A 12363-nucleotide genomic window follows, 5' to 3' on the forward strand; every position below is an offset into this window, starting at 1 on the left:
CAGAGGAATGGATACAGAAAATGTGGTACATCTACACAATGGAATATTACTCAGCTATCAAAAACAACGAGTTTATGAAATTCGTAGGCAAATGGTTGGAACTGGAAAATATCATCCTGAGTGAGCTAACCCAATCACAGAAAGACATACATGGTATGCACTCATTGATAAGTGGCTATTAGCCCAAATGCTTGAATTACCCTAGATGCCTAGAACAAACGAAACTCAAGACAGATGATCAAAATGTGAATGCTTCACTCCTTCTTTAAATGAGGAAAAAGAATACCCTTGGCAGGGAAGGGAGAGGCAAAGATTAAAACAGAGACTGAAGGAACACCCATTCAGAGCCTGCCCCACATGTGGCCCATACATATACAGCCATCCAATTAGACAAGATGGATGAAGCAAAGAAGTGCAGACCGACAGGAGCCGGATGTAGATCGCTCCTGAGAGACACAGCCAGAATACAGCAAATACAGAGGCGAATACCAGCAGCAAACCACTGAACTGAGAATAGGACCCCCATTGAAGGAATCAGAGAAAGAACTGGAAGACCTTGAAGGGGCTTGAGACCCCATATGTACAACAATGCCAAGCAACCAGAGCTTCCAGGGACTAAGCCACTACCTAAATACTATACATGGACTGACCCTGGACTCTGACCTCATAGGTAGCAATGAATATCCTAGTAAGAGCACCAGTGGAAGGGGAAGCCCTGGGTCCTGCTAAGACTGAACCCCCAGTGAACTAGACTGGTGGGGGGAGGGCGGCAATAGGGGGAGGGTTGGGAGGGGAACACCCATAAGGAAGGGGAGGGGCAAGGGGGATGTTTGCCCGGATACCGGGAAAGGGAATAACACTCGAAATGTATATAAGAAATACTCAAGTTAATAAAAAAAAAAAAAGTCAGTTTTCCTTTGTGCTTTCCTTTGAGTTTTCAAGTTCATGTCCCAAGGTTCCCAGGATGTGTTTGGATCTGCTATATCCAACTAACAGTACTTCCGTTTCCCCTTAGATGGAGTCCCTCTTTAGATAATAATTTATATGGTTATCATAACTCACACCTAAAGAGTTTGCTTTAGGCTCTGCAATTTGGATGGATAAATACCACACTGGTGGCTTCTGAAGCTTCTCTGTCATTACTGAAATTATCCTATACTACTGCTGCACTGGTCAATTTTTTCTGAGGTAATATTGTATGCCATTGCCCATATGGCTGACAAAGTAAGAACCTTACTACTGTTGATACCTTCAGCATATATGTGCCACTGTTCTAGTGCTATCTAGGCTCTACTTTCAATACCACTAATTCCATTCCCCTTTATACTAGGAAAGCATAACTTTTCAGCAAGTTAATTCAAGCAGGTAATTCAGAACAGTGTACTCTGGTGAGCTTTATCCTTTTGAATAGAGAGCATTTTGAAGTTATTTGTATGGAACATGTTTGTATTCATAAACTAATCTCTTGATTGATACTTCTTAAAGTTAGAACAATGATTTTTCGGTTACATTTACAGAAATCTAAATCCTCTTGTTTTGAAGTACATAGCCTTGTAGCCTTCAAGTCAGCCCCAAACATTACCTATTGATTGTCTCTTTAGATACTGCATTGCTTATAAAAGTGGAATGCAAATTTGAGCCCCATGCTCAAGAAGCAACTTGTTGCTTGATATCAGAGTTCAGATTCTTGAATGAGCTCACTTTTAGAATTAAAATCTATTGTACTTCTCAATATTCTCTTTTCTTCTGTAACTTTGGTTGATTTTGTTATTTTATTTTGGCATTTTAATAATAACATTAAAATGAAAATACTTAATATGTGTTTTGATTTCTGTCCTAAAAGTTTAAATGTTATATTGCAACAAGTGTCAGTTTATCATTTAAGATTTATAAAATCAGTTTAACATTGCTGAGAGAATACAGTACGTTTATCTTACAAAAGAGATTGGGTGGTTTTTTGCTTTTTGTTTTTTTTTATGAGTTACACTTCTTCTTTTTTTTCTCATCTATATGAACGTGAGTATTTCTTATTTAAATTTCGATTGTTGTTCCCTTTCCCAGTTTCTGGGCCAGTATCCCCCTAATCCCTCAACCTCCCCTTCTCTATGGGTGTTCCGCTCCCCATCCTCCCCCCATTACCGCCCTCCACAATCACATTCACTGGGGGTCCAGCCTTGGCAGGACCAAGGGCTTCCCCTTCCACTGGTGATCTTACTAGGATATTCATTGCTACCTATGAGGTTGGAGCCCGGGGTCAGTCCATGTATAGTCTTTGGATAGTGGCTTAGGCCCTGGAAGCTCTGGTTGGTTGGCATTGTTGTTCATATGGGGTCTCAGGCCCCTTCAAGCTCTTTCAGTCCTTTCTAAGATTCCTTCAACTGGGGTCCCATTCTCAGTTCAGTGGTTTGCTGCTGGAATTCGCCTCTGTATTTGCTGTATTCTGTCTGTGTCTCTCAGGAGAGATCTACATCTGGCTCCTGTCGGCCTGCACTTCTTTACTTCATCCATCTTGTCTAATTGGGTGGCTGTATATGTATGGGCCACATGTGGGGCACCCTCTGAATGAGTTTTCCTTTTGCCTCTGTTCTAAACTTTGCCTCCCTATTCCCTCCTAAGGGTATTCTTGTTCCCCTTTTAAAGAAGGAGTGAAGCATTCGCATTTTGGTCATCCTTCTTAAGTTTCATGTGTTCTGTGCATCTAGGGTAATTCAAGCATTTGGGCTAATATCCACTTATCAATGAGTGCATACCATGTATGTTTTTCTGTGATTGGGTTACCTCACTCAGGATGATATTTTCCAGTTCCATCCATTTGCCTATGAATTTCATAAAGTCATTGTTTTTGATAGCTGAGTAATATTCCATTGTGTAGATGTACCACATTTTCTGTATCCATTCCTCTGTTGAAGGGCATCTGGGTTCTTTCCAGCTTCTGGCTATTATAAATAAGGCTGCGATGAACATAGTGGAGCACGTGTCTTTTTTATATGTTGGGGCATCTTGTGGGTATATGCCCAAGAGAGATATAGCTGGATCCTCAGGCAGTTCAATGTCCAATTTTCTGAGGAATCTCCAGACTGATTTCCAGAATGGTTTTACCAGTCTGCAATCCCACCAACAATGGAGGAGTGTTCCTCTTTCTCCACATCCTCGCCAGCATCTGCTGTCACCTGAGTTTTTGAACTTAGCCATTCTCACTGGTGTGAGGTGAAATCTCAGGGTTGTTTTGATATGCATTTTTCTTATGACTAAAGATGTTGAACATTTCTTTAGGTGTTTCTCAGCCATTCGGCATTCCTCAGCTGTGAATTCTTTGTTTAGCTCTGAACCCCATTTTTTAATAGGGTTATTTGTTTCCCTGTGGTCTAACTTCTTGAGTTCTTTGTATATTTTGGATATAAGGCCTCTATCTGTTGTAGGATTGGTAAAGATCTTTTCCCAATCTGTTGGTTGCCGTTTTGTCCTAACCACAGTGTCCTTTGCCTTACAGAAGCTTTGCAGTTTTATGAGATCCCATTTGTTGATTCTTGATCTTAGAGCATAAGCCATTGGTGTTTTGTTCAGGAAATTTTTTCCAGTGAACATGTGTTCGAGTTGCCTCCCCACTTTTTCTTCTATTAGTTTGAGTGTATCTGGTTTGATGTGGAGGTCCTTGATCCACCTGGACTTAAGCTTTGTACAGGGTGATGAGCATGGATCGATCTGCATTCTTCTACATGCTGACCTCCAGTTGAACCAGCACCATTTGCTGAAAATGCTATCATTTTTCTATTGGATGGTTTTGGCTCCTTTGTCAAAAATCAAGTGACCATAGGTGTATGGGTTCATTTCTGGGTCTTCAATTCTACTCCACTGGTCTATCTGTCCATCTCTGTATCAATACAATGCAGTTTTTATAACTATTGCTCTGTAATACTGCTTGAGTTCAGGGATAGTGATTCCCCTGGAAGTCCTTTTATTGTTGAGGATAGTTTTAGCTATCTGGGTTTTTTGTTATTCCTGATGAATTTGGAAATTTTTCTGTCTAACTCTATATCCAGGGTTGTCTCCCTTTGTGCTTTCTTTATTGCTTCTATTTCCATTTTTAATTCATCGGTTTGATTGTGTTTTCCTGGAATTCTTTCAGGGATTTTTGTGATTCGTCTTTGTAGGCTTCTACTTTCTATTTATGTTTTCCTCCGTTTCTCTAAAGGAGTTCTTCATGTCTTTCTTGAAGTCCTCCATCATCATGATCAAATGTGATTTTAAATCTAGATCTTGCTTTTCTGGTGTGTTTGGATATTCAGTGTTTGCTTTGGTGGGAGAATTGGGCTCCAATTATGCCATATAGTCTTGGTTTCTGTTGCTTGGCTTCCTGTGCTTACCTCCCCCCATCAGGTTGTCTCTGGTGTTACCTTGTTCTGCTGTTTCTGACAGTGGCTAGACCGACCTATAGACCTGTGTGTCAGGAGTGCTGTAGACCTGTTTTCCTGTTTTCTTTCAGCCAGTTATGGGAACAGAGTGTTCTGCTTTTGGGCGTGTAGTCTTTCCTGTCTACTGGTCTTCAGCTGTTCCTGTGGGCCTGTGTCCTGAGTCCACCGGGCTGGTCGCTTGGAGCAGAAATGTTGGTCTTACCTGTGGTCCCGTGGCTCAAGTTGCTCGTGGGTGGCTGCTTTTGAACTCTCCGTGAGGGTGGCAACCAGATGGGCCTGCGCTGCTTTTTCCAGGGGCCCCCATGCACCAGTGTCCCAGATGGCATTAGTTGTTTTTCTCTGGAGTCAGAAATGTGGGAAGAGTGTAGTCTCTTCTGCTTCCCAGGCATGTCTGCCCCTCTGAAGTTTTAGCTCCACTAGATTTGGGTGCAGGGAGCTTTTGATCAGGTCCCTTCAGATCCAGATGGTGTCTGGACCACAGGGGACCTGCCACTTGAGTGCCCCTATCTTCCGGTTCCCAGAGGCTGTATACAGATTCCTCTTGGGCCAGGGATGTGGGCAGGGTTGGGCAGTGTTGGTGGTCTCTTCTGCTCTGCAGCCTCAGGAGTGCCCACTTGTCCAGGCTGTGAGCTCTCTCTCCCATGGGGTTTGGGAGCAGGGAGTTGTGGACCTGGATCAGAGAAGTTCGATTGGATACTTTGATATAAGGATTTGATATTAAGAAGGGATTTCTGAAGAGTTATTGATATGCTATAAGTACTACTTTTTCATAGTGTGATTATTATTGAATCTATGTACCTTGGCAGATGTCAAGGAAAAGAGCCATTAAAAGAATCACATGGAGACTTTGAAATATATTCCCTTGAAGCTAATGGATAGCATATTAATCTATGATATCCTAGAGGGCAAGGTATTTAGGTTAATCGTGCATAAATAGATCAAAGATAACATTTAAAAGAACAAATGAACAAACATAAGCAGAGCAAATAGAAGTTTCTGTAGTTGAGGAATATCTGTACTTTCTATACTGGGATAAGATATACATAAGTGTATATGTGTATGCTGTAGAAGAAAAAGCCATCAGATCCCATAGAACCAGGTCATAAAAGACACTTCCAACAAGCAGATAAATTGTCAGATTTCTGTGTGTGGTAAAATAACTGGAGTATAAAATACAGAATAAATGAATGACAGGAAGAGGGGGACAGAGACGAAGAAAGAGAGAGACAGAGACAGAGACAGACAGACAGAAAGACACAGATAATTTTAGGTGATGTTTTCATGAGCTGCTCTCAACGAATATTAATTGGACTATTCGTGAAAACCAGAATAGGACTTAAACAACTTCTAGCTCCATGAAGTATCTGTACCTCTTCATTATAGTGTGGTGAAGTACTTCCTTTCCTATCCTCTTCTGCAAAATACACACTTAACAAAATAGAGGAGGAAAATGAAAGCATAAGATAGAGAAAATCTGCCCCTTTTCTTCAAATTATATTGGGAAACTTCTAGAATGAAGAGAAATTTGGATAAAGTCACCAATATATGTACACTACATTACATACATTAATTGCTGAAATGAGACTCATATTGTTTAAGGGTAACCAGAAAACATATGGACCATTCCTTGGTTATTCTCTCCAGGTGCAAGGGAAGATGTCATTTCCCAGAATAAAATTAAACAGATAATGTGAAAAGGAAACGAGTTTTCTGATTATAATCCACAAATCTTACAGATGAGTTATATGGCAATACCCTTTATTTTGAATATTTTCTATTATTCAATATTTAATAAAACAAATCCAAATATATCATCATTTTCTAATAGCATAGGTTTTCTTTTTCCATTAATTTATTTATTCATTTTATATCCCAATCACAACCCCCTTTTCCTCCTAGTCCCCCCTCACATAGTTGCTCAGTCATCTTCCCTCCCCTTCTCCTCTGAAAAGAGGAAAAACCCCCTGAGTGTCAACTCAACCTGGCACATCAAATCACTGCAGAACTAGGCAAATCCTCTCTCACTGAGGCCAGACAAGGCAGCCCAGTTAGGACAAAAGATCAACAGACAGGCAACAAAGTCAGGGACAGCACCCACTACAGTTGTTGGGGGATCCACATGAAGACCAAGCTGCAAGACTGCTACATATGTGGGAGAGATGCTAGGTCCAACCCATGTATGCTCTTTGGTTGGTGGTTACTCTCTGGGAGCTCCCAAGTGTCCAGGTTAGTTGATTTTATGTTCTTCTTGTAGAGTCCCTATTTCTGCCACATCCCTCAATCTTTTCCCAACTCTTCCATAAGATTCCTCAAGCTCTGAATAATGTTTGACTATTGGTTTCTGCATCAGCTTCAGTCAGATGCTGGACAGAGCCTTTCACAGGACAGTTATGCTAGGCTCTTTTTTACAAGACTAACAGAGTATCAATATTATCATCGGGGATTGATTCTTGCCCAAAGGATGAATTTCAAGTTGGTGCTGTCATTGGTTGGCCAATCTTTCAGTCTCTGCTCCATTTTTGTCCTTGCACTTCTAGGACAAATTTTGGGTCCAAGGTTTTGTGAGTGTCCTTTTCTCTCCACTAGGAGTTCTGCTTGGAGTCCACTTCATGCTCCATATCCCCCACTGATAGAAGTCTCAATTAGAGGTACTCTCATAGACTCCCTGGAGACTCCTCCATCCCAGGTCTCTGACACTTTTTAAATTCCTAGACAGATGCCTCCCCTACCTCTGATCCATTCACTTTCCAGGCCTTCTCTTCCAGGCTCTCCCTATACCTGATTCCCCTCTCATTTCTTACTCCATTGTCTCTATCAGCCTGTTCCCTCCAATATCTAATTCTGCTGACTGTATTATTTCGCCTTTCAAGAGGGATTCAAGCATTCTTCCTTGTGCCTTTCTTGTTACTTAGCATAGATTTCCAATAGTTTTCTTGTTTACTCAGTTATGCACAAAATTTTCCCTTTCCTCGCCTTTCTTCTCTGCTCTCCTCTCTCCTATGTCTCCCTCTCCCCAACCTTCTCTCTCCCTCTTTCCCTCCCTTCCCTCCTTCTCTGTTCCTCTCCCTCTTTCTCCCTCTATCTCTCTTTTTTTTTCACCCTCTTCTTCCCTTTCTCTTTCTCTGAGCTGAGGACTGAACCTACAGAGTTAAGCTTGCTAGGCATGTGTTCTACTGGTAAGCTAATTCCACAACTCCCACACCATTATTCTCAATTATTTTTCAAGATGTTTTAGAGGACTAAAGTGATGGGACCTGGGTTTGAACCCCAGAAACTACTTGCCAGTTGACAACCATCTATAACTCCAGTTTGAGGTCAACTAACAATCTCTTTTGAGTTCCTCAAGTACCAGATATACAAGTAGAGCACAGATATAGATGCAGGAAAAATGCATATATATATATATATATAAAGTTTATATTAATAAACTACACCCATAATGTCACCAGAATGCGTGAATAAACATGAACTGAAAAAGAATGATACCATTCGACATGCCAAAGTGGACAGCGAAAAGACAAGACCACAACGCTACAGAAAGCACTATAGGCAACTGGGAAAACATGAGCACAGGAGAGGTGGTCCTCTTCAAGTTAGAGCACACCAATTGGTTGTGCAGTGCCAGGTGGTCAGCCCCAAAAGCACATATACAGTGTTATATTGAGTGAGAAGGTTATATTTAGGAATATATGTGTATATTATACACAATATGCAAGCAATAACAATTAGTGGATATAGAGACCATGAATTTGAAGGACTGTGGAGAGGTATATATGAGAGAGTTTAGAGGGAGAAAAGAGGGGGAGCAATGATGTAATTGCATTGTTATCACAAAAATTAAAAAAAATTAAACAGATTTTTAAAGATTTGTATGATATATAAATCAACCAAGATGCATGATATAGGTTTTCAGTTGTGTGTTTTTTTTATACTCCAGATTTTATTCCCCTCCCTGTCCACCCCAAGGGTTCCACTTCTTACACCTCCTCCTTGCCTCCCCCACACATCATCCCTCCATTTCCACAAGGATGTCCCTACCCCACCCACCCAACCAGACCTCTAAACTTCCTGATGCCTCCAGTCTCTTGATGGTTAAATGCACCTTCTCTGTCTGAACCTAGACCCTTCAGTCCTCTGCTGTATATGTATTAGGGGCCTCATCTCAGCTGGTGTATGCCAGCTGGTTGGTGATCCAGTGTCTGAGAGATCTCAGGGGTCCAGGTTAATTGAGACTGCTGGTCCTCCCACAGGGTTGCCCTCCTCTTCAGTTTTCTCCACCTTTTCCCTAATTCAACTAAAGGGGTCTAAACATGGGGTTTTATCAATAGATTTTAGACAAGCTCTAAGCATCAGATATATTCTCATTGTTTTATTTATTTTGTGTTTTAACGGATTGTGGTATTGTCTGTTATCCTCAAAGTCATACATTAATACTTTTATTTTGAGTATAGGTCTAAAACTTTGTATACCATTATACATACAACAACAACAAAATAAAGATTATGAGTATCTGAATAATAGCTCTATGATGTGTACACATATGGCTTTAATTTAATAAACTGCATACTCCTAAGTCATCATGGTAATAGTGGTTTATAACAGTATCAAGAAAAGTAGATATTGACAGGGATTGATAGGGAGAAGGGTGAAGAACTTACATAGAAGAAAATATTCCACCCAATTTTATGGTTGATACAGAAACTCAAATCAGAATGATAGATGGAACAAAAGCTGTACCAATATCTTCTGTCAAATATAACAGCTCCATTCCTACAAGTTTAACATATGGTGGCCATCAATTATTTCTGCATTCAAGTTCAATATTATACTAATCATAAACCTTATAGGGTTCAGCATGTGGTGACTTTTCTTCCCAAGCAGTCTTTATGGCACTTTCTGGTTTTAGGCTCCCTGATCAGTACCAACTTGATTTCTTTGTATCCTCTAGATCAAAATGTGTGGTGTCTTGGGCTGTGGTTCTCATCATCAAGTTCTGATGCACTACAAAGAGCAATGGTGATAAACTACCTCCATTTTAAAGTTCTTCATGATTTGGCACGTGATAGATCTATTAGACTTTATTTCCTGGTATGTTTCTACTCTCTGCTATCAGAAACTTATTTTCTTCTCACAGTCTTATAAACTAGCCAGCATCAGTCCCATCCTTATGCTATCATGTCTATTTTTTTCTATAACTTAAAATTCTATATTATATCTGTCTCATATATCCAGATATTACAAATGCATCAAATAAAAGTCACCCTGCAGTATTATGTCAAATCATCTCGTATAACTGAATTCATGTCCTACTTGAATACTATAGAAATTGTAACAATGGTTCTCCACCTGAGAGTTGAGATCCCTTTGGGGGTCTAATATCAGATATCATATATATCAAATATTTACATTTAGATTCATAACAGTATCAAAATTAGAACTGTGAAGTGGCAATAAAAGTAATTTTATGGTTGGGGGTCAACCACAATCTGAAACTATATTAGAGGGTCTCAGCATTAGCAGAGTTCAGAACCATTTGTTTAGAAAGTTAAGTGTAAGAGGTGGTATTTGGCATTGGGAGCACTGACTTTGTTCTTTCCTGCTATTCTTTTAAGTAACCCTAACCAACCAACCAACCAAACAAACAAACAAAAAACCCAAACAAACAAAAAACCCTGAAGAGGTTGATAAACATCACAGATTAAGAAGCAGAAAAGCAAAACAATGGATGTTCTGCCAAGGGTTCCTATAACACTATCAGAGTCATATGAAGGGGGGAGTGGCTGTATCAGAGAACAGAAGGTGAGAAAGTGAGTGACTCGCATTAGCCTCATTCTTTTGACATCTGTTCTCAGGAAATATCAGGAGAACCAGGGAAACTACTTTAATCCCTTCTGAGGGCAACAATGATCTAAGGACCCCTCGCTAAGTCCAATCTCTGCAAAGCTTCTAATTCCCCGCATGGATATCTTGAGAATTAAGCTCCCATCACATAAACCTTGGGAAAAAATCCACAGACCCTTTACGTTTTTGTTTAACTAAAAATTTATTTTATCATTGAAGGCAAAAATGTATACCTTATCATTTTGTGCATCTCTCTGGTAGCAAAAACAGTACTTAATGATAAAAGAAATCGTTGTTTTTGCCTTCAAAGAATGATTTTAAAGGTGGATGTCTATTTGCATATAAATGTATAAGGTAGCTGCACCAAAAATTTTGCTGCTTAGAGAAACACATATTTAAAACCCACAAATTTATTTATTTGTATTTCTGGGTCTTGAACTCAATGCATATTACATACTAATTCTGCCATTGGGATTTCTTCACAGCTGTTTGTTTAATTTTTCAATTATTTCTGTATATCCCCCAAGCTTGGCCCATTAAGGCTCTGCCAGATTCAATGCATCCTCTCCACTGAGGCTAGGCAAGTCAGTCACAAAGACTGAGCTGCCTTTCTGCTATATATGTGCCACTGAGGCCTTGTTCCAGCCCAGGCATGTTCTTGGGTTGGTGGTTCAGGTTCTGAGAGCTCACAATGGGCCAAGTTTGTTGACTCTATTGGTCTTCCTATAGGGTTTCCATCTTCTTCTGGGCATTCAATCCTTCCGATAACTCTTCCATAAGTATCCTGACCTACTTGTTAATGTTTGACTGTGTCTGCTTCTGTTTCAGTCTGTTGTTGCATGGAGCTTCTCAGAGGACAGTTATGCTATGCTCCTGTCTACAAATATAGCAGAGTATTATTAATAATTTCAGAGATTGGTTAATGCCCATAGTATGGGTTTCAAGTTGGTCCTGTTATTGGTTGACCTTTCTTTTGATATTTGCTCAATACCTGCTTTGTTATTTTGTTTGTTTGTTTGTTTGTTTGACTGATTGATTGATTGATTTGTGGGTTTTCTCTCTTTTTTTGATAGGGCAAATTTTGGGTCAGAAAGTTTTGGGTGTGTTGTTGTCCCTATCCTTCTACTGAGGGTCCTCCCTGACTATGGAAGATGGTCTCTACAGATTCCATGTGCCATCTTGGCTAAGATCCTCGCATTGATTCCACGGAGCATCCCCTACCCAGGTCTCTGGGACTTCCTAAAAATTCCCCCTTCCCCCACCACCTCAGACAGCTGCAAATATCCATTCATTCCCCTGGTCTACTTGGCCTTTGCTGTTTCTACCCACACCTGACCCTGCCTCCTCATTCTTTCCTCTCCTCTCTCCACCAGTTTTCTCCTTCCTTCTGCCTCTTATGACTATTAAGTTTTCTCTTCTAAGTGTGATTTAATCATTCTTGCTTGGGCCTTACTTTTTATTTAACTTCTTTGGGTCTATGGGTGTATCATGGGTATTTTATACTTTATAGATAATATTCAATGATCAATAAGTACATACCATGTATGACATTTGTGGTCTGGGTTACCACACTCAAGATATTTTCTAGCTGCATTCTTTTGTCTGAAAACTTCCTGATGTCTTTGATTTTAATAGCTGAATCCTGTTCTATTGTGTAAATGAACCACTTTTTCTGTATCCATTCCTCTGTTGAAGGATATCTGGGCTCTTCCCAACTCTGGCTATTATAAATAAGGCTGCTTTGAACATGTGTCTTTGTTGTATGTTGGAGCATCATTTGGGTATATGATCAGCAGAGGTATAGCTGGGTCTTCAGGTAGAACTATTTCAAGTTATCTGAGCAACCACCATATATATTTTCAGAGTGGTTGAGTGAGTTTCCAGTCCCAGAAGCAGTGGATGGGTATTCTCCCTTCTCTGCATCCTGTTCAGCATGTGCTGTCAGAATGACCAAACAAAGAAAGGGAACTTCAGAACAATTTTATTTATGAACATCGATGCAAAAATACCCAATAAAAATCATTGGAAACAAGTCCATTAATTCATCAAAAACATCATTAACCATGATCAAGTAAGCTCCAATCCAGGGATGCAGGAGTGGTTCAATATA

The sequence above is a fragment of the Rattus norvegicus genome, chromosome X (genome assembly GCF_021556685.1).
Source record: "Rattus norvegicus strain SHRSP/BbbUtx chromosome X, alternate assembly SHRSP_T2T, whole genome shotgun sequence".
NCBI lineage: Eukaryota > Metazoa > Chordata > Mammalia > Rodentia > Muridae > Rattus > Rattus norvegicus.